The 27116-nt window shown below is 44.1% G+C and overlaps 1 protein-coding gene and 1 long non-coding RNA gene across 4 annotated transcripts in view; one reads left to right on the plus strand and one right to left on the minus strand.

Annotated features, from left to right (window-relative positions):
* The window catches only part of MGAT5 (alpha-1,6-mannosylglycoprotein 6-beta-N-acetylglucosaminyltransferase), a 384102-nt gene that overhangs the window by 55200 nt on the left and 301786 nt on the right, over positions 1–27116 (minus strand). The gene's annotated exons all lie outside the window — the stretch shown is intronic.
* Positions 275–8177, plus strand: LOC129400066 (uncharacterized). The gene is made up of 4 exons (XR_008627408.1): positions 275–844; positions 4006–4113; positions 6537–6640; positions 7814–8177. It is a non-coding gene; the product is annotated as an uncharacterized LOC129400066 (long non-coding RNA).

Below are 27116 nucleotides of genomic sequence, written 5' to 3' on the forward strand. Positions count from 1 at the left end.
CAATGAGGCTCCTGGATGGAGGCCTCTGGAAGCAAATCCAAAAGTTGTTTTCCTGGCCACTGTCCACGGAGAGCTCTGGTCAGCAAACACTTGTGGCTTGGCACTGCCTGCTCAGAATAAATTTTTGCTCACAGAGAAACTCAATCTCTTTCACGGGTCCTGGTTTAACAGCAGCATCCTGTGTGTGGCGGGGGAGGGCGCTGTGACAACAGGATGTGAGCAGGAGCCTGAGACCTGGGCGCCTGCAGATACCGGGCAAGGAGCAGGAGTTGCGTCAGTACAAGCTGGCTGATGAGAAAGACAGACGCACAGCACAAAAGCATTTATAGGTTCAGGGCAATGAGGGGTGCAGCTCCTGCTGACTCCCCTGGGCTGGCAGCCTTCCACCTGCTGGAGGCGCCACAGCCCACCACCAAGCTGCTCCCTGCAAACTAGCTTTAAGCCTGTGTCTCTGCTGAAAGGTGTATTTTAGCCAAACTAGAGTAACAGGAAGGCTGCCATTGTTAGGACTGATTATTCACAGTTGATTCACCTTCCATTGAATCTCGCTCTCCCTTGGGAGTTGAAAGGTTAAAAAAGAAGGGAAGGAGGGAGAGACAAAAAGGAGGAACTCCCTCTTGTGCCTGCTTCTAATGCTAGCCCTCAACAGGGTTGAGAAATCTTTTATCCCAAGACCAGGAGTTAAGTTTTAACATGAAAAGCACTGAATTTCAGCAGTGAAGCACAAACAATTTTCATGACAAAAGTCTTTGCATGTTCTGAAGCTCAGGTTTGTGTGGAGGGGGTGAGGGGGTCCTGGCTGTATCCTACTCTGAGCTTCTTGGACTCTGAAGACGCTGGGAAGGTAAGATAATCACAATCTATCTATCTATCTATCTATCTATCTATCTATCTATCTATCTATCTATCTATCTATCTATCTATCTATCTATGTACTCAGTGCAGCATTTTATTCAAGGTCCACCCTTGACCTCCTACCAAACTCTCCTCTGTCTGAGAGAAAGGATCATGGTGAGAATACTCTGGAAGTCCTCCATGGACTATTCTGTGATCTAGCTACAAGCTCTAAGCAATAAAAGTGCAAAGATTCTTCTCTCTTTCATGGTACTGGAACCACAGTTACTTTTTTTACTTCCTTATTTTATTTGGCATAATCATATCGAGTTTCATCTATTTTATTCCCAAAAGAAATGATTTCTTCTTTTTAACAGCAAATAGTAATTTACTGAGCAAATACATATCTACATATTTATAAATATAGATATATCTATGTCTATATTCTATATTTACACATACAGTCTAGCTTCTGTATTCATTCATCTGTCAGTGGGCACTTAGATTGATTTCATATTTTGGCTATTGTGAATGATGTTGCTATGAGCATAGAGGTGCAAACCTCCTTTCAAATTAGTGTTTTTGTATCCTTTGGATAAATGCCTAGGCATGGAATTACTGGATCATATTCAGAGAGTCAAGTCCATTGGCAAAAAACAAAAGCAAGAATAAATAAATAGAGTATCAAATTAAAAATCTCTTACACAGGAAAAGAAACTTCCATAAAAATAGAAAGGCAGACTAGCAACTGGGAAAAGATATTTGCACATCATATGTCTGACTCAGGGTTAATAGCCAAAGAATATTTAAAGAACTCATGCAACTTAATGACAATAACAACAAAAACCAACTCGATTTAAAAAAAATCCTGAATAGACACTTCCCCAAGCACATACAAATGCTCCACAGGCACATAAACAACTGTTCAACAACATTTATTATCAGAAAAATGCAAATCAAAATCACAATGAGCTACCACTTGACACCCATGAGATTAGCCTGTATCAAAAAGATTGAAAATAACCAGTGCTGGGGAGGATGTGGAGAGAAATGATAGCTTGCACACTACTGGTGTAAGAGAAATGGGCACAGTCCCTCTGTAACACTACGGAGATTCCTTAGAAATATAAAAACGGAAACACCATATGACACTCTTAGTCTTAGCAAGACTCTGCTGGTATAAATAAGTCCTCTAGGACAACGCTGAATAGCTCTAGGTTAGGTTGACTCAAATTCAAGTGGAGTGGAAACCTCAGTGTTTAGATCTGGAGGACAGAGGACAAAGAATGGCTGGGAAGCAAGGAAAGGGGAAGAATATTCCCAAGCACAATGGTTATCTCTATGGCTTGGTTAGTTGAAGGGTGGGTCTCACCCTAATGAAAATGGGATTCTCCCAGGCTAAATGGGTAATGGAAACTAAATGGATAATGGAAAGAAAGAGCCATCAACCCTGTTCTGTGCAACTTGCAGGAAAATTTCTCCTGTATAAGAAGAAGATGTCACTTCCCAGTTAGACATGTACTACTGGTGGAGGACTGGGCTGTGTTAGGAACAGTAAGTGTATGGAAAAGCTACTTACACATTTATCCTTATATTAATATAAATGGTGCTCAAACTGGCTCCAAACCATGAACTGGGACCATGGGCAGTGGGTCGTGAGAGAGCTGGGGGTTTTACCTCACTGCCCCTCCATTAGTGCCCACACTCTGTCCAGATCTTCCCATTTCACCTAGTTGGTTCCCATTTCCAACAGTTTTGGGTTCCAGGCTGTGTCTCTATCTCAGCATTAGTTTCCTTCTATTTAATAAATGCCTCTTAAAGGACCTGGGGAACCATCAGCCTGTTTGTGAAAATGAGAAGCCCCAGGCCATGACCTCCTTTCTGCTTTGAGGAGGGAAGAAGGTCTTTAAATTGTCAAAATGGCTTTTTGGGGGTTGGAGGGTAACCCAAATGCCATCATTTATGGATGTCCCTTCCTCCCCTGGCCTCCTGCCACTGGTATGAAGCAACAAAGCACCTCCTGCCCCCCTCTTCCCCAGCTGTGTTTAGAAAACTGAGGAAAGGTTGAAAACACATGGCAGCGGGCAGCCCAAGTGTGTCAGCAGGCTCTTCCAGGAGCTTTGTTATGGATCTATCTGGGCAGTAATCATGGAAAACAGACTCTCCAGCGACAAAGAGCAAGCTGTCACAATGGAAGGTTGGGGAACCAAGAGGCTGCCTTGACCAAACTGAAGCTGCAGGTTTTTTTAAATAGAATATCTGCAGGGTCAATGAGTTGGGATCAATTGCACTTGACCTGAGTGTCTCATCCACTCCTGAAAAAGCAGGGCAAACATCCTGAAGGGCCAGGGGCTAAATAACAATTAACAGGCTGTCTAAGACAAAGAAGTATACTGTGTGGGAGGGTTGGGGCCATCTGGGAGCAGAGACAGGCTCCAGATCGCAGTCCTGAACTACTTCACGATCCGAAATGGGCTGGGAAGATGCTGAGAGAGTCTGGAGCAGGACCTGTTTCTGGGATAGCCAGAGGGTCAGGTTGTTCCAAGGAAATGGGTAACAGCCCTTGGTGCGGGTAAGCACGACATCCCCAACAGTGGTCAGTCTAAAGGCCCATATGAAGGGCCACAAGGAGTGACTGAGAGGGGGTCACACAAACGGCCAAAGGCACGACTACCCATACGAAGGGGACACATCAGTGCAGGTGTGCAAACTCCGGGAGGTGCAGGGATGGAGACCCACAACAGTCCACCAGAGAGAAGGTGCAGCTGGACCCTGACAGAGCCAGATAGCACTTATGCAAAACCCCTTCCACAGGAGCTGCCCCACCCGATCGCCGGGGCCCGGCACCACTGCACCTGTTAGGGAAGAAGCCCACTGACCTCATGTCCCCACCTGGCAACAGAATATCAGGGAAGGGCACTGAGGCAGGAGGGAAGAAGTGGAACCTGAATGCTCAGGTTCTACAATCACACAATGAAACTAGTGCAGATACCCAAATTACAACATTGGCTAAGAATTTGAGGCTTAAGGACACTGTGCTCCAAATTGTATTCAAAGGGGTATAAATGACTATTTCTATACTTCAAAGGTGAATCTTTTTTTCTCTTTTAAACTCAATGGAGTCCTACTTTTTTTATTTTGGTTTTTACTTTACTTCTTATTTTTTGGCAGGAGGTGTGATTCCAGGAATCAAACACAAGGCCCTAAACCTGTGAGGCAAATGTTCCACTGCTAAGCCACACCCCCAGCTGAGTCAAAGCAATTTTAGATGCACCAGAGGTAAATATTTTTAATTTCAATAATTATAAATCTCTAGGTTTGTGGTTCAGAAAAGCCTAAGTGACAGATCTGTGTGATTTAATGGTAATCAATCACTGAGGACAGAATCAAAGTAATTGTTTAAAAAGTGAGGTCAAGGGCTGGAGCGATAGTACAGCAGGGAGGGCATCTGCCTAGCACGCAGTTGACCTGAGTTCAATCCCCACCCTGGCATCCCATATGGTCCCCTGAGCACTGCCAGGAGTAATTCCTGCTGCAGATCTAGGAGTAACCAAGCCTCCCCCCCTCAACAAAGCCCAAAATAAGATAAAATAAAAGGTGAGGTAAGGGCCAGAGTGATACAGCAGATAGGGCACTTGCCTTGCATATGGCTGACCCAGGTTTCATCCCTGGCATTCTATATGGTCCCCTGAGGCTGCCAGGAGTGCAAGAGTCAGGATACAGCCCTTGAGCACTTCGGAATGTGGCCCCAAATCAAAATAACATGAACACAAAAAAAGTGAGTCCATGAAAATATTACCTAATTAACAGTGCAAGTGAATTATGGCTGTAGCAAAAGTCACAACTCAGTGTGTGTTTAACTGGGAAACTGAGGTCTCAAAGCAGTGTGTGGTAGTAGAGAGACACAGAGGGCAGATGAAGACTTGAGAGATGAGGAAGGGTCACTTCCTCATGTTATTTCACCAAATACACTGTGGCAAGCCCAGGACACTCACAGTGGGGTCCATATCAAGGATCTAGAACACTGGAGAATGGCAAGAGGCACAAACAGGGCAAAACAGTCCAGAGCAGCAAAGACAGACAGACGGATGAGGTATGTTCCAGTCAAAAGGAAAAGAAGGTGGCGAGCCATTTCTACTAGATGGTCTCTCCCTGTGCCCAGCAGGAAAGCCACCCTCTCAAGGGCACAGCTATCAGTGTGCCATCTTCAGCAAACACCACCTCTGAAGTTCTTCTCCAGGTCTGAACCTGGAATCATGCTGCCCTTCTCCCCAGCCAATTTTTTTTTTTTTTTTTTTGCTTTATGGGTCACACCTGGCGATACACAGGGGTTAATCCTGGCTCATGCACTCAGGAATTACTCCTGGAGATGCTCAAATATAGGATGCTGGGAATCGACCCCAGGCAGGTCGCATGCAAGGCAAATACCCTATCTGTTGCTCCAGCCAGACCTCCCCCCACCACCCATCAATTTCTTGTCAGCAAAGAAAGTCTCTGTGCTGGTTATTCCAGACAGGAGAGTGAAACAGGCTGCAGATCTGGGTCCAAGTTTCACTTCTCCAGAAGTGCCTGGAGGAGCTTGGACAGCATATTTTATCTTTGGGAACTTCAAGTTCCTCCACTGTCAAATACAGGCTGGATAATTTGAAAACCCTTTGAGGCCTCAACTTCGACTTTTTAATTTCTGACTCACAGCACCTCCCTTTCTACTTTCCCAGGAGCCACACCTGCCATCTGCAACTGGAAGGAGGTGTAGTGGTTGCAGGTGGCTTCTGAGTCCCTTGTCATGCGAGTTCACCACCCAGAGGCTTCCACTGCAAAGATCCATTGGCTGATCAGAGCGGGGGGGGGGGGGGGCAGCTCCCTCCACTCTCTCCAAGAATCAGGCTGAAGCTGGTCTCTAACTGAAGGCCTGTGAGGACGGGGAGCCCTTGATAAACGGCAGGGGTCATTATGTAAGCAGCCTCCTTCTCTAGCTCCGATAATTTCAGTAATAAGAAGACGTCAAACACATAGTAACAAAGATGGCCAGAAAAGAAATGAAGCAATGAACATTTTCTGAGTTCTGTCTATAACCAAGTCAACAATGAATCAATAACAAATAGTACCATATAGACACACTCAAAAAAACAGCTGAATTTCGTGATTGCTTTCATATATCCTCCCCCCTGACCCCCTTTCTCTGGATGGGTCTCTCTGTCATCAAATAGAACATTACATTTCTGTTTTGGAATTTCTAGAGACCTGTCATTGACTCCATTACAATAAACACTCTTCACAGACTTATATTAATGGGCAGAGCAACCGCCTGGTCCACCCACCTTTATTTGTAATTTGTCAAGGGATATGTTATGTTAATTTCAAAAGCTTCTTTCATAGGCAGCAAGACATGCTCTCCTGCATGCAAAGAGGGCTCTCCACCCCTCAGCCCTTTCCCCTGCCAATTTGATTCTGAATTACAAAACACCATGACCAGGCCACCATATATTGGAGAAACACAGCAGCACATAGGCTGGAATGGAAGACATTTCATTGACTGCCTAATTTACTGTGGGCGAGGGGATACAATGATTCTGTGGCAGAACTGAAACGGTGCTACTCATGGGTGCCCTAATTAGTCAACCAAAGCACTTCTTTGGGGATGGGAGGACGGCCAAACAAATTCAAGCAGGTCACACACGTGCTCTCTGCTGCTGTCCCAGATCCTGACCGCATGGTCTGCCCAAGAGGCTGACAGATGGCAACAGAGAAGGAGACAGAATTCAACATGCCAGGAAGCCCTCCCGGTGAAGAAGGCTGAGCGCAGGTGAGCAGAGCTGCTCTCCCACTCTGGGCACCTTCTGAAACCTGTTGGTTTGGCAACGTGTGTCTAAGGTGGCATACAGATCTCCCAGGAGAGACAGCAGAGCCGGGTCACCTCTCACCAGCTCTGTTTTATTATTCAAAGACCAGGGAGGGGAGAATTGGTTCTGCCTGTGAGCAGCCTTTCGGCATCAGGCAGTCCTCACACTTGGGCAGAATGAAACAGGCAGCTGGGCTATTAATCCAGCTCTCTGACTAGCTTCTGTTGGCACCTGGGGCAGGCGTCCAAGCTTTAGTTTCTTACCTGCACAATATGGGAATATTTAACTGCCATTATTCTCGCAGGAACCTCCTCTCTCTCTCTCTGTCTCTCTCTGTCTCTCTCTGTCTCTCTGTCTCTGTCTCTGTCTCTGTCTCTCTCTCTCTCTCTCTCTCTCACACACACACACACACACACACACACACACACACACGCGCGCGCGCGCGCGCGCGCTTGTTAAATTATTACCTGAAGGGGCCCCCATTCCAACCTCACTATCTCACACACACACAAGCATGCATCCTACTCTTTACCCAGCTATGGGGCACCCTGTGACATAGGGATGGGCACAGGGACGCCCACTGTTGGGTGCCATGAATGTCCTTGCTTTTGGCACACTATCCTTCCTCTCCTACATTAGTTTGAGGTTCTAGTGTAGTGTTTCCAAAAGTAGCAACACCACGCCCCAGAGAACACTAGAATGACCCTGAGAGTGGCAGAAGCTTTCGATGTAATTTGGGGTGAGAGTTGGGGGAGAGGGGAACTTTTATTAGCTTAAAGAACAGATCTTCTTTAGACTTTGCAAAGGTGGGAGTGCTAAGTAGTTTTTTTTTCTGTAAAGGGGGTGTCAGTTCAAATTAGTCTGGGGACCTCTAATGTGTGAGGCCGGGCTGCCTGCATTGTTTACCAGGGCATTCAGCCCAGTGCCATCTGCATTAGTTCTCAAGGCCTGATGAAGACAGATGCGTCTGCAGTAAGGTGCATATTCTCTCCACTTAGAACAGCAAGGGTCAACACATCTTTGTTGTGGAGGCTGGAACCTGACATGTGATAAACAAACCATTTTAAACAAGGGGTTCTCTCCTGGGCTCCTCCCTTGGCACCAATCTAACTCAGAACAAACTTTCTCCGTTCCAGGCATATTCTCTGAGCTTCTGGAGAAAGTCACAGTGGGGGGATGAAGCTTCTGATTTTGGCACAGCGGTGCCAGTTCCCTTCAAAGGACAGCTCAGCACTGATCTAAAGGAAGGCCTGACTTGAAGAGGGAGCTAAAAATACCATCTTCTTCTCTCTCCTTGAAGGAAATCACATTCCTCCTGTAATGTCTTCACTTCAGTCCTGATTTTTGGAAAACATAAAGAGAGCTAAATAAAAGAGATCAGCCTAATTAGCACACATTTGAATCTAAAATGTTGCAAATAAATATATTTAGAAAGCCAATGTAGCTAAAGTGTCTAATTTAGAAGCAGAAGTTTGGAAACAGAAGTGATTCAAAGACACTGGAAAAGTAAAGCTGAGGTCTCACACTTGTCTATCATTGTGGAAAATCTCTTGTACATCATCTATATCCTATTCCAACCCTTCAATCAAATGCTTTCCTTGCAATTCCTCACAAATCTCAGGCATTGTGAGAGTCTTGAAGTGGCTGTCCCAAACCAATGCTGATCTTAACCTAGGGAGGTATGGAAATCAGGGAAAAGATTTGGACTCTGGGGATATGGGTCAGTCTGGACTCTGCCATTCACTGGCCATGTGCCAGTAGATAGACCAATGGTTTCACTCTGCTGAACCTAGATTTTTCAGGTGAGAATCATGAATCCAGGCTGAAATTATGGCATGGTAGTTAAAGCACTTGGACTGGAGTGATAGCACAGTGGGTAAGGCATTTACCTTGCACGTGGCTGGCCTAGGTTTGAATCCTCCATCACTCTTGGAGAGCCTGGCAAGCGGCCAACCCAGGTTCGATTCCTCCATCCCTCTCAGAGAGTCCAGCAAGCTACCGAGAGTATCCCACCTGCACGGCAGAGCCTGGCAAGCTACCCATGGTGTATTCAATATGCCAAAAACAGTAACAACAAGTCTCACAATGGAGACGTTACTGATGCCTGCTCGAACAAATTGATGAACAATGGGACGACAGTGCTCCAGTGCTACAGTTAAAGCACTTGCCTTGGACATGGCTGACTCCAGTTCTATCCCCAGCATGCATATGATCCCTTGAACACTACCAGGAGTGACCCCCTGAGACAGAGCCAGAACTAAGCCCTGAGCACCACCACGAGTGGCCTCTCCAACCATACAAAAATAGAAGCGAAGTCAAAACAACCATGTACTCTTCCAGAGAGATCTACAGCTCCCAGACTCGACATGAATAAGCTCCAACCAAACAGAGCTGTGCCATGTTAAGGAATTTTCTCAGGACCGCCTGCCCTTGTGGTTTGTGCCAGCCAGGCCTTGCCTCTCTCTGTCATGCTGACAGCTATCTAACAGCTGTCTCCAGTCTTCGTGGAAGAGGTTCTCCTTTTTACCAATGCAACTGTCCCCTCAGGAGTCTAAGTGGTACCTATTTGATACTCCTTAAGCAGAGAGGTTACAAAGCCACCAAATCCCCTACTGCTCTTTGCCTCACTCCATTTAATAAATCCCCAATGCCTCCCCTCAGTCCTATTCCTCACCTAGTTCCTTATCACTTGAGGCATCATTGAGACATCAACATGTCTCCTTCCTCCCGATTCCAAGACTTTTTTTTTTTCTGTCTAGCCCTTCACATTGCTGATCATGAGTCTGGATCAATACCATAAGAAATTATACAAGGAACATCTGCTAAATTAAAGAGTTCAAGGGGCAAAGATCTCTGGGACCTGGAATAATACAGAGAGTAACAGTGTGAAGCTGGCATATTACAAAGACCGGTTTGCTGACGGGAGGCGTGGGCCTGAATTATCTGATACTTTAAAGGGATTCTATAGCACCTATTTCAGCAGAGATCAGTGACCACTCTTATCTAGATGTGGGGATAATTAATCGATTAAATTTTAATAAACTAGAGTACACTCATATGACTTCAATTTTTTCTTGATCATCTGGACTATTCCACAGACATTAAGTCCTACATTTGAGGTAGGGTAGAGAGATAGTACATTGGGTAGGGCACTTGTCTTACAAGTAGCCGACCCTGGCACCTCATAAGGTCCCCTTAGCATGAAGCAAGAATAAGCCCTGAGTATGATAGGGTGAAAAACCGAAAGGAAAAATAAAAGAAGTCCTACATATGAAATGATGATTGTGGGATAAATGATGATATGTGGACTGAAATAAAATCTCAACAATTCATACAGCTTGTATGTTGAAAATAATCACAAAATTCCCTGCATTATCTAATTTTAAAAACATATTGAAGGGGCCAGAGTAATAGTACTGTGGGTAGGGCACTTGCTTTGCACACAGGCGAGATCTCTGGCATCATATATGATTCCCTTGAGCCCACCAGGAGTGATCTCTGAGCACAGAACTAGGAGGAAGCCCTGAGCACAGTTGGGTGTGGCTCAAAAAACAAAACAAAACAAAGAAAAGATTGAAGCTGAATATTGTTTTTGGCTCTGCTTTATTTAGACATTCTCACTGCTTTGTTGGATCCCTGGGCAGTACCTAATCTAACTAATGAAGTGGAACCCAAAGTGGGACAATTCACTGGGATGGAAGAAAAAAAAAAAAAAACAGATTATCTCTGTATAGTACCAATGTCAGAGCATTAAGCTTTTTATCAGTATATTAACATTAATGGATTGGAAAGTCATGCTCATGTATTTTTTTTTTCCACTTAAACAGCTGCAACAATCCACAAACCAAAGACCAAGCCCTCAAGAGACACATAGGAATAAATAATCATGTTCTCTCAGCAAAATGAAGTGAGCCAGTCAAGGCCAGTGGCAACTATATTTCCTAGCAAGAGGGTTGGGGAAAGATGATGAAACAGACCAAGGCCTAGTCTGTCTTGGTCACTTGCAGTTCTCAATTTAGAAAGAATACTTGGAAAAGGAGCAGAATACTCTTCAATTCCAGCAGAACTAGGAAATGAGAGTAAGAACACCATGTTAAAAAGGTTCAAAAGAGGAAGTCTTCGGTCCACCATGTCCTTGAGAGAATTTCTGAGTTCAGGGTTATAGGGCTTCTCTTCTAAGAGTCACCTACCACTCACACTTAAGCAAAAGCACAAATATTTCACATTTATTGTAGCGGCAGTCACCATATTCCAGGTTAACTTGAATTTCAAATTTATTCAGGTCACCTTCACACACCATTAACTCAGTTACCCACGAAGCCATTAGATACCATATGTGTGTGGCTGCAGGCCTCTGGGTCATCCGGAAAAAAGAATTAATCAGTGGGGAACCTATTTTGCTAGCAGGTCTGATAGTTCAGCTGCTAAAGCATATGGAAGTAGCACAGAGGCTGAAGCTTAATTCTACTTAAAAAAAAAAAAAAGCTGTAGTGAGAAAGCTTTTCTTTAAAAAAAGAACAAATCTGTGAAAGGCAGAGGGTGCCAACTGCACACAGATGTTGTCCAGGTCTCTTTCCTTAGATGACTTTTCACATGTTCCCAAACTTAGCTTTTAGGAAATTGAAATAGGCTCAATTTACAAGTCAATACAACATCGATAAGAATAACAGCAATGGACTGAAAAACACCAAGTATATTTAAATTGAGTTCATAAAGATACTGAATTAGAATCCCACTATTCTGCTGGCACTAATGAACTAATAGATGTGGGCAGTGATTTGTAATGGCTGGGAGAAGCTGGAAAGTGAGAGACACAGACTCGCTGTGTGTCCCGATGTTAATGCCTAACCCTACCTAGGAAGTAGCCTAGCCATCCCCCACTCCCCAAAATACCATACCTGAATTTAAGCAAACTGAAATGGCATATATGCCAATTTCAGAAACTATAGTTAGAAAAAGATGGTAAACTACACCATGTAGTTTACAGTCAGTAAAATTCAGACAGTAGCAAGCTACATGGAATAAATAACCTGGTTTCTTTAATAAACTTAAAATCAAAGGAGATTTAAAGAGCACATAATCAGAACATGAGGATCTTGTTTATAACCTGAGCATACAAGATAAAAATCTAAGAAATCTAAACATTCACGGTTTATTCAACATTAAGAAGCTATTATTATTCTGAGGTGTGAACTTGGTATTGTTAAAAGTATTGAGAGTTCTTATACTTCAGAGGCACATGATGTATTTAGGATTCAAATAATGTGTTGGGTAGGAATCAATAATCTGGGGCTAAAGAGAGTATGATGAAGCACACGTGGCTGCATACTGACAAAGGGTAAATGTGGATGATGGGTACATGGACTCACTATACTGTCTTAAATTAGATAATTCCTAATATAACACTTTAATAAAAAGTGATTATAGTCATTCTGAGTTTCAAAGACTCAAACGTGGACTGGACACTCCATTTCTTTTCTTTTTCTTTTTGATTTGGGGACCCAGGTATCCGGGGTGCTCGGGAGACTGTTGTAGTACATGTACTGAATGTGGGACTCCTGCATACAGAGCATGTATTCCAGCCTGTGGCACTCTCTCCTCAGCCTGAGAATGCTTTTTTGGTTGATCTTGAATTTCGGGAAAGAGTTTGTAACTTATGAACAAAATTTAGACTACCCTAAAGTTCTTGTTAAGGTCTAAACAAAATTTAGAACTTAACATTTTGGTTCTCTGCTTTTCTTTGATTCTACTTTGATGCAAGTTTCTACAATCAAGGCTCTGCTCACTGTGAAATCTAGCTGGTGAGTTTGGGGTCTCTAAATGTCTGCTCACTGGCACTGCTGCTGTACGTGGCCAGTATCTTGATTCCCCAACTGTCATCCAATGGAAGTGCCATTCACAGACTTGGTTTACTTCTGACTCTGGTGCTTCACATGCATATTTGTACCCCACTCTTCATGCTGTGAAATGGCTGCTTTTGCCCAACATCCCTGCTGCTTCTTGCTCCCCTTCACTAAACACCATGCCTGTGCTGTTTGAGACCAGGGCATAAGAATGAGTGTTATTCCTCTTTCTTATTCCAGCTGGGGTGTCATGAGGCAAGAGCTTGCAAGACACTGAATGGGCTTTTAGTGGTGATGATACAGACACATTAGTGGTGGTGGTACCCCTGGGCGTTCACCTCTTAGCTCTGTGCTGCAGCTTTCTACGCAGCACATCAGTTCATTCTCAGAACCACTTAAGGAGAAAAGGATACTGTTCAACATACAGATGGACAAACTGAGGTCCACAAAAATAACAGAAACTTAGCTAAGGTTGTCTGTGTGATCACAAAATAAATGAGTGAGCAATGGCAGTGGGGTCTTCTTGCCCACCATGTGCATTAGGTGGCCATGAGCTGCTTCCCCACCCAGGTTTACAGCTGCCGCCAACAGACACATGAAGGAGAAGACAAGGTTGCAAGGCTGGCTGGTGACCAGTTGCTGATTATTCCATTCTCCCCACATGTCTGGTCCAGTCTCACCAAGTGCCCCATTCCAGTCTCACACTGCCCCTCATTCCTGTCTCCTCCTATCTCCCATGCACTTGGCCTGGCCTATTTTGATGCCAGGGTAGCTCACAGCATGCCCTGGGTCCATTCAGTCCCTTCACTGGGACCCTGCTTTGGGATGCTAGGAAGTAAGGTCAACTGAGGCTTAAGTCAAGAAAACAGGCCCAGGAGTGAATATTATTCAGAGTCCGTTAACTCCCAAGTTACAAAAGCATAGCATTAACTGTCTTCCTGTGTCTATATAAAAAGGACATTGCTCTAAAGTAAATGATGCAAAGGACAAAAGGAAAAGAGAAAAGCAATATTTCACTTACAAATGCAAATCGAGAGATTTCTGAGGAATTTGACTTTACAAGTAACATGCACTGTTTTGGGGATAAAAGTGATTAACCGGTTGGGAAAGCAGAGCACAGAGAAGAGGTTAAAGATAAACACAGAGGAATGGGACTGCCTCGGGAGCACTGTGATGGGTGTAAACCAATAAACCTAAGCTCCTTTGTGGCCAGGGAGAAAGGACAAACAATGTTATCCTATAACTTATCCTAGTAAGTCACATGATAGAAACATGTCATGAATATTATATTTGATTTTTTATCTTGGCCACACCCAGTGCTCAGTGCTCAGGAGCTACTCCAATCAGTCATAACATAGGTGACCATGTGGGGCAGGGGTCGAGTCCAGGTCTCCAGCCTGTGAAGCATGTGCTCCCACCCACTGAGCTATCTCCAGCCAAAAACTCTCTATGGCTTAAATGAGAATAAAAAAACTCTCCAAATTTATTTGAGAAATTCCTGTTTTAGAGTGTGCACAATCTAATAGTCACTACAGCATTCTGATTTGGAGAGACTTTCACACCAACCGTTTATATATGTCACTTGTTTGAACAGTGCTGCTTCGAACACCTGAGGTCATTCTCCCCTTCTGCATTTTCCATCAGTAGTTTGTTCAGACATTTTGTATTTTGTCCCTGACAACTGCTCATACCCTAACAACTCTTAACTAATTCTCCACAGTCCAGTCACAAGCTTATTTTTCACATGTAAAAATAACTCATTATTTTACTTTGCCTCAAAAATTTGTTCTGATGCCCTTTTAAGGATTTCTGTCATCACACTAAACTATTCTGGCGCTTACTGTGATGTGATTTTAGCTGCTAAAAAGGTGCTACTCACACCTTATTTTACCTTCCAAGAGACATTGCTGTAGCTCAGCTGTTACATAATTTTTCCACCTTTTAAGGAGAATATGACCTCATTTTATACACCCTTAGTAAAAGATGCTAGATGTGCTTGCCTTTTAACAAGTATTTACCAAAGTCAATTTCTATATTTTTTCATTCCTAAGAATGCTTAATATCCCTCCTCTTCCTTATCATTCTTTTCTAGTGCTTTATCAATTACTTTTCATTTTTCTTGTGGCCAATCAGATTCATGTATTGATATATACTTATAAATACCCAACCTTAGAGTGCAACTGAAAAGTTATTCAACTATATACAGAGCCTGATCTTTGAGACTTAACTGGCAGCACATTGAAAACAATATTGCTGTCTCATCTCCATGCAGCCTGAGTACATAAGAATAGAAGGATGCCCAATCTGAAGCGAACATGCCACTCACTTAGCAGCTCAGAGCTTCCTAAATTGGGAACCAGACACAAGGGGCATCACATGCACAAGAAGGATAAAGTGATTGATGACATTCTTCCCACCCCTTTGTTCCCCACTCTCTGAGTTTAATACCTAGTGCATGTATACTTGCTGTCTTGACAATAAAAGTTGACCTGAATTATTAACATCATTTGACACCTATTCTTTTTTTGGCCAGTGAGTTATTGGGATTTATAGTCTCCCATCCATATTGTGGCCTAATACCCAACGTTATCTGGAGAATTGTAAGACAGGAGAGGGTAAGGAACGGGCAGCTCAGCTAAAGAGTGTGCTTCTCTGACGTGAACTGACTCATCCATGAAAGTAAGGAATGACGGCAAGGGAGCAAATAAGTTACTGTGCTCCTACACAACATTTCTTGGTAGATAAGTAATGTGGAGAATCAGTAATAGCACTGTGCTGCAAACACACTAGGCAGCATGCACCAAGCCACAGAGGGAGATGGGGCATCTCTGTGCTCCATCTTCTTCCAGGCTCTGGGTGGCCCCAGGCTGTGTCTTGGGCAGCCATTATGGGCTTCTTCCCATCATTGCTTTTCTAACCTCATTTCCTTGAATTATAAGTAGCCTCAAATGATCTTAGTCTCCACCTCTTCCCTTTACCCTCCCTTCTACCCTTGCATGCTAATTTAACATTTTAAAAACATAGGGTTGGACTCAAGGGGTAGAGCATATGTCTAGGAAGTGTGATACCCTGAGTTTGATCCTCCAAACCCCGTGATCCTCTATGTACACTGGGCTAAAGCACTCAACTGTCTCCCATAATGTAGCTTTGGGTGTAACCCCTGAGTGTAGCCCTTATTGAAAAAAATAATGAAAGAGGAGCTAGACAGCACACATTTTAAGTTTTGTGGACCATAACGTCTATTCCAACTACTCAGCTGCTTATGTAGGAGAGAGCATTCCTGGATGGTAGTGAGCCAATGGGCTGAACACAGTTCAAAGAAACTTTCTGGGGCCCTGAAATGCAGATTTTATGTAATTTTCACATGTCCCAGCCTTCTTTCCATTTGTTTTAAAGTACTTAAAAATGTAAAACCTCACTTGGCTCACTGCACAATAATGTTGATTTGTCCTTCCTCCCTTGCTACAGAGAACTTAGGTTTTTCGGGTGATACCCATCACAGTGCTCCTGAAGCACCTCCATTCCTCTGTGTTTACTGGAATGTAGCTCTTAACATTTTAGGATAATGTTGGTTGTCCTGTTCCCCTTGCCACAGGGAGCTCAGGTTAATTACAGTGCTCCTGAGTGGATTCCATTCCACTGTGTTTATCTGTAATGTCTTCTCTATGCTCTTTTCCCCAATCAGTCTATCACCTTTACCCCTAATCAGACCCTGTTAACTTGTAAGGTCAGATTCCTCAGAAATCTATGATTTTATATGTATGAGTGAGATAGTACTTTTCTCCTCTCTTTTATGTCTTTTGAATAGTTTACTTTAAAGCAATGCCCTTTTTGTATAGACACAGGAAGACAGTTAATATTATGCTTTTGTAACTTGGGACTTAGTTGGCTTTGAAAATTATTCATTCCCAGGCATCTGCTTTCTCTATTTAAGCCTCAGTTGCCCTTAGTTCCTAGCTCCCCAAAAGCAGGGTCCCGACGAGGAACTGAATTGACCCAGGGCAAGGTGTGAGCTACCCTAGCATCGAAATGGGCCAGACCAAAGCGCCACAATTCTTAACTATAAGTTAAGAGCTTGATCATGAACAAATACTGTCATGATCCAAAAGGAACGAGACTAGGACCCTGCAAGGGATAGGAAAGACTAATCTGGCCTGAGCACTGTAATCTGAGATTGAGATGGCCCCAGGAGAGCAATTCTATAAGCTTAGTGTATCTCTTACTGCATCCATACAAAATTACTAACGTTATGAATGTTTATATGTTTGTTAGACTAAGGAGAGGAGAAACACACCCATATTTGCCTTTAGGCCAGTCGTCTTGCTGTATAAGAATCTGTCCTGGAAGTAGCTTCCCCTGAGGGAAGGACCTTACATCCGCTGATTGTATGATGATACTTATGTGTAAGCCCCAACCCCTCTTGGGGAGAGGGAGAGAGGGAGAGGGAGAGGGAGAGGGAGAGGGAGAGGGAGAGGGAGAGGGAGAGGGAGAGGGAGAGGGAGAGGGAGAGGGAGAGGGAGAGGGAGAGGGAGAGGGAGAGGGAGAGGGAGAGGGAGAGGGAGAGGGAGAGGGAGAGGGAGAGGGAGAGGGAGAGGGAGAGGGAGAGGGAGAGGGAGAGGGAGAGGGAGAGGGAGAGGGAGAGGGAGAGGGAGAGGGAGAGGGAGAGGGAGAGAGAGGGAGAGGGAGAGGGAGAGGGAGAGGGAGAGGAGAGAGAGAGAGAGAGAGAGAGAGAGAGAGAGAGAGAGAGAGAGAGATGAATGGAGATGAGATTGGATTAAATGGCAATTGAGACCAACCATCCTGGCTCCCATTCCTTCCTTTGCCTGCCCATCGCCATCGACCTCCCCAGGGTGGGAGAGCCTACTGAACGCAGGCAGCAGGAGAGATACAGTGCCGTTGGCCATTTTGTGATTACACAGCTCACACAATTAGAAATGTAAAACTGTGCTTGGCTCCTGGATTGTATGAAAACAGGTGACATTGTGTGGCGTGGAACTGGAGGCTTTTCCAAGCCCTGATTTGGAGTGTTGAGATGTATTAAGGATGAGATTAACTCCTGAATTATAAAGAACAACCGGGTACCAACTGGCACATGTGGACAGCAGTGGTATTAAAAGTAATCTGGGTGGTTAGCAGGAGACAGATTGGTACTTCTTAACCTTTCCATTCTGTGGACCAGTACTGATCCTCAAGATGGCAACTAAAAACCTCAGAGAAAGACCATTTTAAAGGTCAATATTTTAGCTCAGTTGTTAGATTTAGCAACAAGGTCCATGATTCATTTCACTTTCAGGTTTCATTTAAATTAGAGGTACTTTGTTGTGTGTGTGTGTAGGGGTGGAGGTGGAGGATGGAAAGTTCATTAAATTATGTACTGTTTAAATAAGTAGGTAGAAAATTAATGCTATGTTAATGGCTTATCATAGCTCCTTCAGACATTCATTGCTCACTGTTTTTATTCAACATTAAGAATCAGCCAACAGAACACTTTAAAGCAGACAAAAATGAAAAGTGATACCTACATATTAGGAATGTTGAATTAACAGAAAACATTTTTTTTACAACATGTATAAGGCCCTGGATTTGGTCCCCAGAAGCACAAGAAAGGAGCAATTATTTTAAAGTATTTTCCCTTACTGAATCTAAGACTATATACTAGGCTTGTGTAAAGATGACAGCTCTTAATTTCCATGATCATCTTTCATCAACTTATGCAACAGTTAGTGAAATTACATAATTACAAATATTAATGTGGCAGAGACAGGTTTGGTAGCAGAAATACCTGTGCTTCAGGTGCACACAACACAAGCTGTGGGTTCAGATTTGCATGCAAACTGGCTGTGTGTGTGGGCTTGGGGTGGCCTTGTACTTCGGTGCTCCATGGATTTCAGTCTTGTCTCAATACCTTTGGAATCATCTCAGAGGCCGAGGCCAAGAAACAATCATAGTGGGATTGCCTCATTGCCCATGTCAGAATCACATACAATATCAATAATATTCAGGCCTGCCAAGTTTTAGAGCATCCAAGTCTGTGGGTGGTAGCTCTTTTGCTAAGTTTCCAGGCAGTTCTGATGCACTGGAAAAGCACCTTTGAAGGAAGCTGCCCTGGGGCCCCAGCCTCCCCATGCCATAGCATTGGTCCATGTAGGCCTCACGATGACATGGCCCATGGAGCTTTTTCAGGGAGAGGGAGACTCTGGTCTCACTGGTTTTGTGGCAATGTCTGGACACAGGATTTTTAACAACTCTCCAAGGACTTCCAAGGAGTAGCAACTCATCTGTGGCTGAGACCCAGCACATTCCAGGGCTAATAGGAGGAACAGGACAGCATGAAGACTCCCAAATTCCAAAACCCAGACTCACTACACAGAACCAGGGATTATCAGGCATAGACGTGTGTGTGTGTGTGTGTGTGTGTGTGTGTGTGTGTGTGTGTGTGTGTGTGTGTGTGTGAATGTGCTTAGAAAGAAAGAAGTATGTTCATACTTAAGCAAGGCCCAGGGAATGTAGGCAGATAAAAACCAACTTCTAAAAAACTGCAAATTTGAAAAATGTCTGAGAGAAGCCTCCAAAGGCAAAGTCCTCATGAACTGATTGGAAGGTTTGAAGTAGCTAAGGCTAACAGGTACATTTGGGATCCTGGGCAGGATTTCTGAAAACGGTTTGTATTTCTATAGAAAATAGCAAAACAGTTGTTCTCTCCAGGCAATTCACTTGGGTACCTGGAACACACAACCTTTCTAGGCCCAGTGTAGTCAGGACAATGACATGAATTCAGCCTCACCATGACACAAGAATTCAAAACTAATTTACATACAGAATTCACAAGAGGACCAGGGAGAATCCTCATTGAGCTAGAGTGTTTGGTATTTAAGGGATAACCCCAGGCTCAACCCCTAGCGGTGCATGGTCCCCTGAGCACTGCTGGGAATTACTCCTGAGCAAGGACCCAGGAGTAGACCTTACAAGCCAAAACAAAGAAACAAACAAACCAAAGACTTCCATGACCCAAACTCTTCTCTTTCTATGGTCTTTACTGGAATCTGGGGGAAGGCACAGGTGTGTGTAAATGATGTGAATGCTTTGCTCGAATATGAAAACCTAACATGCATTTCCAACAATTTCCTTACCTCATTTTATAGGGGCTCAGAGATCATATCACTGTTATATATCTACTGAGGGGTGACTTTCTCTTTTTTTCCTTATTAGAATATAAACACTACCAAGGCAAGCTTATCTCCAATTTCCTCTTGCAGTACAACACCTTGAAACAAGTCTGGCACACAATACACATGGATTTTGAATAAGTGGCACAAGGTTGTTGCCCTCTGTAGAGTTCAGGACAGCAAACGCGACTCACTTGGCTGGAGTGGGGAAAAAAATACGACAGTTGAAACTGTGAACCATGTGAACGGCAGTGAGAGCAATACAGAGTTAACACACAGTCCTGGAACCAACATTCTGGCAAGGCACTGAACTGCATCTACGCTTCTCTCTACTGAGATGGTTCCAGCAAAGCTGCCAGGTAGAAGATGAGGAAACTAAAGATTCAGGATGAGTGACTTGTTCAAAGTGGCCAGGAACTAGGGGAGAGAACTGCTTCTCCCCCACAAACAACATCTTCGTGACCATATTAATCATCGCAAGACAGAGAGAGTGTGTCTGTAGTTTCAGCATATACCCCAAGCCCTGAGAGAGATCATGTTTCTCTTCAGAAGGCCAAATAAATGCAAGCACAAGTGATGGTACTTGGTGCTAATTAATACCAATAGCAAGTTAGCTAGAATTTACTGAACATTTACTATGTGCCTGGAATAGTGTATATGCAAACATATGGTTTTACTCCAGCCCACAGTCCTGTCATCTAAGTATTATTATCTCTACTGAATTAAAGTTTTATAAAATTGGTGGGTAAAGAAGTAACAGGAATAGGAGCCACCAGGCCAGAAAATGATGCCGCTCTTAGTGCAAAGAATCTTTTAAGTCACTGTTTTTGAGACAATGCACAGACTGGAATTGGTTTGCAGAGGTAAAAGGTTGAAAATCACTGTTCTAAAGTCCAGTTTCTTAATCTGTGTCAAAGCCCCATCTGAAATTATGCAGCTTTTAAAAATTTTGTGTTTAAAGTAAATTTCCTTATAATTTTATTACCAGCAAATATCTAATTTATGTGCCTGTTTTATATAGTTATATATACTGATATACAAATGTCTGTGGTGAAAGGAGGCTGGCCGTGAGCAGGAGAAGAAGACCTGTTAGGAATGGCATGGCCCTTTGACTTAGAGAAAGCATAATCCCGCCAACTTTTCTAGAGAAGCTGACATTATTTCTGACACTTAGAGATAGTGTCTCAGAGAAGTGAGATTCTCATCCAAATGGCAGCCCTACAATCCAGGTACAGTTAGTGACATCCTTATTTTAATAAGAAAACTGGGTTGATAGAGGCTCACACATGCTCAGAACAAATGATAGAATCAAGATCCAGTTCAGGGCCTCATGGCCAGATCTCTTCAGTGAAGGAACACAGCTCCTGATGCAAGTCACAGTGACCTTTTATTTTTTTCTTTCATTGCAAAATGCTGGAGCTGCTCTTGAGAAAAATAAAGATAATAGCAAGGGGGCCAGAGCTATAGAACAGCAGGTAAGGTGCTTGCCTTGCATGAAGCTGACCCGGGTTCAATCCCTGGCACCCCATGTGGTCCCATAAGCCCTCCAGAAATGATATCTGAGAGCAGAGCCAGAAGTCAGTCCTGAGTATATGGGTGTATCCCCCACCCCAGAAAAAGACAGCAGCATGTCCCTCTGCCTGTGCCTCATGTGCATCTGTGCATCTCATTCTCTTCAAAAGCAGTTTGGTACCTCCTGTGTCTGGGGCCTGGAAGGCCTGCACAGTACAGAAGGAACAAGACCCCTCATGCCTGCTCTCAGGAAGCCTGCACCCCAGATCAGTGGTGGCTGTAAGAGCCCCAAGTCCATCTGAGACATCACTCATCCCCAGTACCATCGATTCTGCATCTTCAGGTGCTGGCACTTGCCTGGCGTTGAATTATTTGAATTCCACTCTTGAGGAACCCTAGAGAATTACAGATGATTCCCGACAGGGACCAGAACGTTTTACACCGAGACCTTTGTGTCTGTTTCTGGGTGGTGATTCATCTGTCTTTTGGGTTCCAGCTACAATAATGCTTCCTTCTTATCTTATTCCTAAAAGAACAAGACTGGAAGGGAACACTTGACCCCAGAAACAGGTCCTCACAAGATGATAAAAGACTGAGAACAAATGTGCGTGTGTTTCTGCAAGGCCTTCTGCAAATATTTCTAAACCATTTCATCAAACCATTGTTAATTCATTATAACAAAAGCCTAAAAATAGGAAAGAACTGAGAGCAGCCTAAGACAAGCAAAAAGATGGAAAGGAAAGCCAAATGTGCAGACAAGGTAAGGAGGGAGGCTGGCAGTTAGGTGGTCTCTGCTATAGGGAGCATTCAGAGGAAAAAGAACGCAGAAGTGCTGCAGGTCACGCTGGGAGTTGAAATACCACCAAGAAGGAATATAATTGCAAACCATAATGCTCAAAAGGAGAGAGAGAGAGAGATTATCTCTCATAGAGGCAGGGCGAGGGGTGGGATGGTTTGGGGGAGGGTGAGTGATACTGAGAAAATTGGTGAAAAATGTACACTGGTGGAGGGATGGGTGTTCGATCATTACATGACTGAAACTCAAACATGAAAGCTTTGTAACTATCTCACAATGATTCAATAAAAAGACATAAAGGAATACAAAACAACCATGATAATGTTTTACAGGGATATTACAGTCAGTCAGGCATTTCACTAAATGTTTTCATTCATAATAACTATTTCAAGTAATCCATTAACTTGGACATCATTAATGTGCCCACTGTGCATTCCGGAACACAGAAGCTTTGCTTAGCTCAATGTCGGGAAAAAGAGTGCCCACTGAGTAAATGACAGAGCTGAGAAGTGAATCTGTCTTTAAAAACTCACACTCACCTGCATACTCCCTCTCTGGGTCTACAGAAACTTCCATAGCTGAATAACTTGTTTAAGTTGACTGTGATGAAGGTAAATGAAGAAATGCTAGTAAGAGAGCCCCAGATGCTCAGGTTAAATCTCGAGTTCATAATGCCTGGGTCATCTGGTCCCCCATCTTCCCTCTCTGGCTACAGGATCAAGGAGCTGCAAGAAACACTAGAGAACAAGATGTGAAAGTCTTTTCCTCCTGCTACATCTTTCCATCATCTGCTGACTATGACCATTTTAATGGCAGCAGCCAATGAAAAATAGGCGCAGAACCAAATTCATGGTCACTGAGTGGTTCTGGGGAAGAAAAGCTGAGTTCGGAGCTGCACAGCAGCAAGTCAATGCCAGGTCCTCTTGCAGACGTTGGCACCAGCATCAGGAAGGAAAAAGTCCATCTCCAGTATCTTGTACCTCGTTACAGTAATCCCATATATCCCAAGGTGACAATGAATCCTGACAGATAAACTCATGGCAAGTGTCCTTTTCTCTGCTTTCCTGTTTCTCGTGTAGCCCAAGATGACCATGTGAGACATGCCTCCAGCATGCTTGTTTCTTAGCAAAAGGAATATATGTGCTGGTTGCAGTCCTTTACCTTCCTTCTGCCTGCCCTGACCACAGACAGGATGCCCAAGGCTGTAGGGACCTCTGCAACCAGAATGCCACAAGCCAATATGCTCAGCAGAAAGAGAACTGGCCTGAACTTGAGTGATTCGAAAGTGGAGAAACTGTCTGGGCTCTGAGCCACGACCCCCAGAAAGGGAGAGAAGTTAATCCTGCTCTGAAGCGCAACTGGTGAAGCATACACAGTTGAGCATATGCCTAAAGGATCAGGAGAAAGAGAACCTGGGCACACCTATCTAGCTCATGAGGGTTTCACAAATATTTCCCGGAGGCCAGGGAAACAGATCAATGAGCACCTGCCTAGGTGCAGGCATTAGGTTTGATCTTGGCACCCCATGACCTATTGAGCATGGGCAGGTGTGTCTCCTATAAAAAACAACCAACCAGGGGCTAGAGCGATAGCACAGCGGGTAGGGCATTTGCTTTGCACACGGCTGACCTGAGTTCAATTCCCAGCATCCCATATTGTCCTCCGAGCATCGCCAGGAGTAATTCCTGAGTGCATGAGCCAGGAGTAACCCCTGTGCATTGCTGGGTGTGACACACACACACAAAAAAAACCAAAATAACAAAACCAAACCAAAGGGATTGCTCCAGACTGACAGTGTGTGCTGAAAGTGGGCAGAGGACCACACATGATGGCCTCTTAGTATCTGTAATGCAAATGATAATTCCCAAAAGAAGAGGTAGGGCTTGGCCCAGATAAGATCCCGAGCTGCTGCTCTCGAAACAGACCCTCTGCTCATACAGACTATGATCCAAGAGGTCTTCTAACCCATTTTGGCACCCAGAGTGGCTTCTTACAGACATGCATCTAGACTTTGAGCTGTACTACGACTATGTGCCGCCCGGGGAGGGATTTTCCCTTTCCACCCTGTTTTTCTGCATGGAAAATGGCACCCCCTAAGACTTCCACCCAGAGGTAGGAACTTTGCAATGTTGTGGCTCATAGGCGATCATGGGATGGGGATGGTACTGGCACGCCCTCGGCCCAGATAAGATCTGGAGCTGCTGCTCTCGAAACAGACCCTCTGCTCGTACAGACTATGATCCAAGAGGTCTTCTAACCTATTTTGGCACCCAGAGTGGCTTCTTACAGACATGCATCTAGACTGTGAACTGAACTAAAATATCAGAAATCCAAAACCATGCGGCCGTGACAGAATCTATGAGACAGATTCTATGAGACAGAGCTCATAGAATCTTCATTCTCAGAAATGAAAAGAAATTATTAAATGATGCCTTTTCAGCCGGCCTGATTGTTGGGGGAAAATTCCAAACAATAATAGTGAGTTCTCTATTGAAATATTGAATGTATTCAAAGTATAGAGAATAAAATGAAGATCATTAGCTACTTAGGTGGGGGCTGGGTGGGAGGGGGGATATTGGGGTTCTTGGTGGTGGAACATGTGCACTGGTGAAGGGATGAGGGTTCAATCATTGTATGACTGAGACTTAAACCTGAGAGCTTTGTATTTTTTTTCTCACAATGATTCAATATAATAAAATAAAAACAAAAGAAGAGGTAGGGAAAGAGGGAGGGAGGGGGGAGAGGGAGGGGGAGAGAGGTGGGGGTGGAGGTAGGAGGGATAATGGGGGGGCTATTCATGGTGGGAAATGTACACTGGTGAAGAGACAAATGTTGGAACACTGTATGACTGAAACTCAATCATGAAAGCTTTGTAACTGTATCTCACAGTAACATAGGATTCAATTTAAAAAAATAATAAAAACCAACCAACTGACCAAACCAAAGTATTTCATAAGTATCACTGGTGTCTCCTGTCAACACCAAAAAGGTACAAGGAAGTAACACAGAACCATCTGCAGTCTAAGAACTAGGCGCAGACATGGGAAGCAACTGGTTGGAGCCCAATGGTGTACAGTAGCAGTCTCAGGATCTCTGTTGGTCCTCTGCCACCTGGGATGGCACAGGTGGCAGACCCACACTGATGGCCAGTGAGTTTCATAGGGAAACCCTACCCTATACTGTATGACAATCCAGTAAGTATCAATACAGTCTCAGAAAATATAAGGAAGAAAAACTGTTTTAATGTCTTGGACTTGGTCTCAACTGAAGGTAGGGAAGGAAGCCTGCTTATTGCACTTAAATTGAGTAAGTCACTGAATAAAGGATGAGGGAGATTTCTTCCCAAGGCCCGTCCCGAAAGCTCTTCCACACCAGGAGATGTGCAGTGCTTAGCAGGAAGTGTGTGGGAATCACCATCTGGTCCAAATGGTGAGTGATTTATCTCAGTTCCAACTGACAGTTCATTCCATGAAAACGTCACCACTGAGTCAAAAATGAAAAGAGACTTGGTTTGATGTCAGGTTGTCAGTGTCACTCTAGCAACTGATCTATGTCCACTCTAGCTGATAATCTCAATTATTTACAAGTCAAGAAGATAACAGGAAAGAGCAGAGAAGACTGGGAAAATAAGAGACAGGAAGAAAGAAGGATGAATGGGAGGAAGGGAGGGAGAAAAATCTTTGAATTGGAGACAGCCTCCTTGGCAGTTAGGTTCAAATTCCCCTAGACCTGGTTTTTAAAGAGAAAGCCTCAGCTTCCCTTTACCACTGCTGTGACTAGTCCTTTACTCCTCATCTTACATTTCTGACTCCATGCAGAACTACTGGGCTCTTTCAGATAAACAGGAAGTTAACAATTACCAACTTCATAAATTCTGTCCCAGAGTTTAGGTTCACCAGGAGGCTAAGATATGGGCAATACCGAAGGTAAAAGGCCAGACCTCTCTGTTTGATCCTTGCATTCTCTATCACACTCTCGTCAACAGGAAATACAAATATTTCATTTAAATACTTTCAAAAATAAATTTTTAAAAATCCTTTTTATTTAAAAATCTGTATCTTTGGGGCTGGAGCAATAGCACAGCAGGTAGGGCATTTGCCTTGCACACCCCGGTTCGATTCCCAGCATCCCATATGGTCCCCTGAGCACCGCCAGGGGTGATTCCTGAGTGCAGAGCCAGGAGTAACCACTGTGCACTGGCAGGTGTGACCCAAAAGGCAAATATATATATATATAATAATCCGTATCTTTAATTTCCCTGCATTCTCAGTAACTCTAAGACCCAGTTTTCCAATAAACACCCATACCCTCCCCAAACAAACAAACAAACAAACAAAAACCCTAGGGCCATAGTTAACTCGGTCCTATACTAAGTTCCTCCCCGCATGGAGAGTTACTTTTCCTTTCTCTTCTACTTTCCAACTTTGAGTCTGATCATCGTAATTACTCAATATGTTAATTCTCAAAAATAATGAGGAACCTGGAACCATAGACCAACTCAGAGAGCCACCATTACCCACTCCTGCATCAGTTTCCTTTTTATAAATGCATATAATGGTGCTGCCTGATAAGGCTGCAGAGTGCCTGCCTGTCTGACATCCGCTGTGAGCATGCAGTCACCCTCTGGAGGATCTGAAATGGTCATTAATTGCTCTGGATCAACAGGGCTCTACTCTGCTATGCTCATCTCAGACTCCAAGAGCCTAACCATATCCACCACGGTATTGCCTGCGATGAGCATGGTGTCCCCCAGGAGGCACAGAGATAAGCTCAAGGATGCACTGGGGCAACCCCTGGTGACTTCCACTCTGTGGTCATGTGGTCATGAAAGTGCCCAGTGGCTGGACAGCTGATGAAAATGTTCAAATTTTCTTTCCTCCTTATCCTCGCTCCACTCCCATAACTACTGGCCTTGGGTTCTCTCCTTCATTGAGGCAGGCATTGCTTCTAAATTTAGGGACTAAGAGGGATTTCTCCCATGGATCGCCATGTCTTCCAAATTCTATCTTTAAACTCCTGACTTCTTCAAGCCCCATCGGGGCTCAGGACATGTGCTCTTCCACCATAGTTTTTCTTTCTTTCCCTCCCTCCCTCCCTCCCTCCCTCCCTCCCTCCCTCCCTC

The sequence above is a fragment of the Sorex araneus genome, chromosome X (assembly GCF_027595985.1).
Source record: "Sorex araneus isolate mSorAra2 chromosome X, mSorAra2.pri, whole genome shotgun sequence".
NCBI classification, from domain to species: Eukaryota; Metazoa; Chordata; class Mammalia; order Eulipotyphla; family Soricidae; genus Sorex; species Sorex araneus.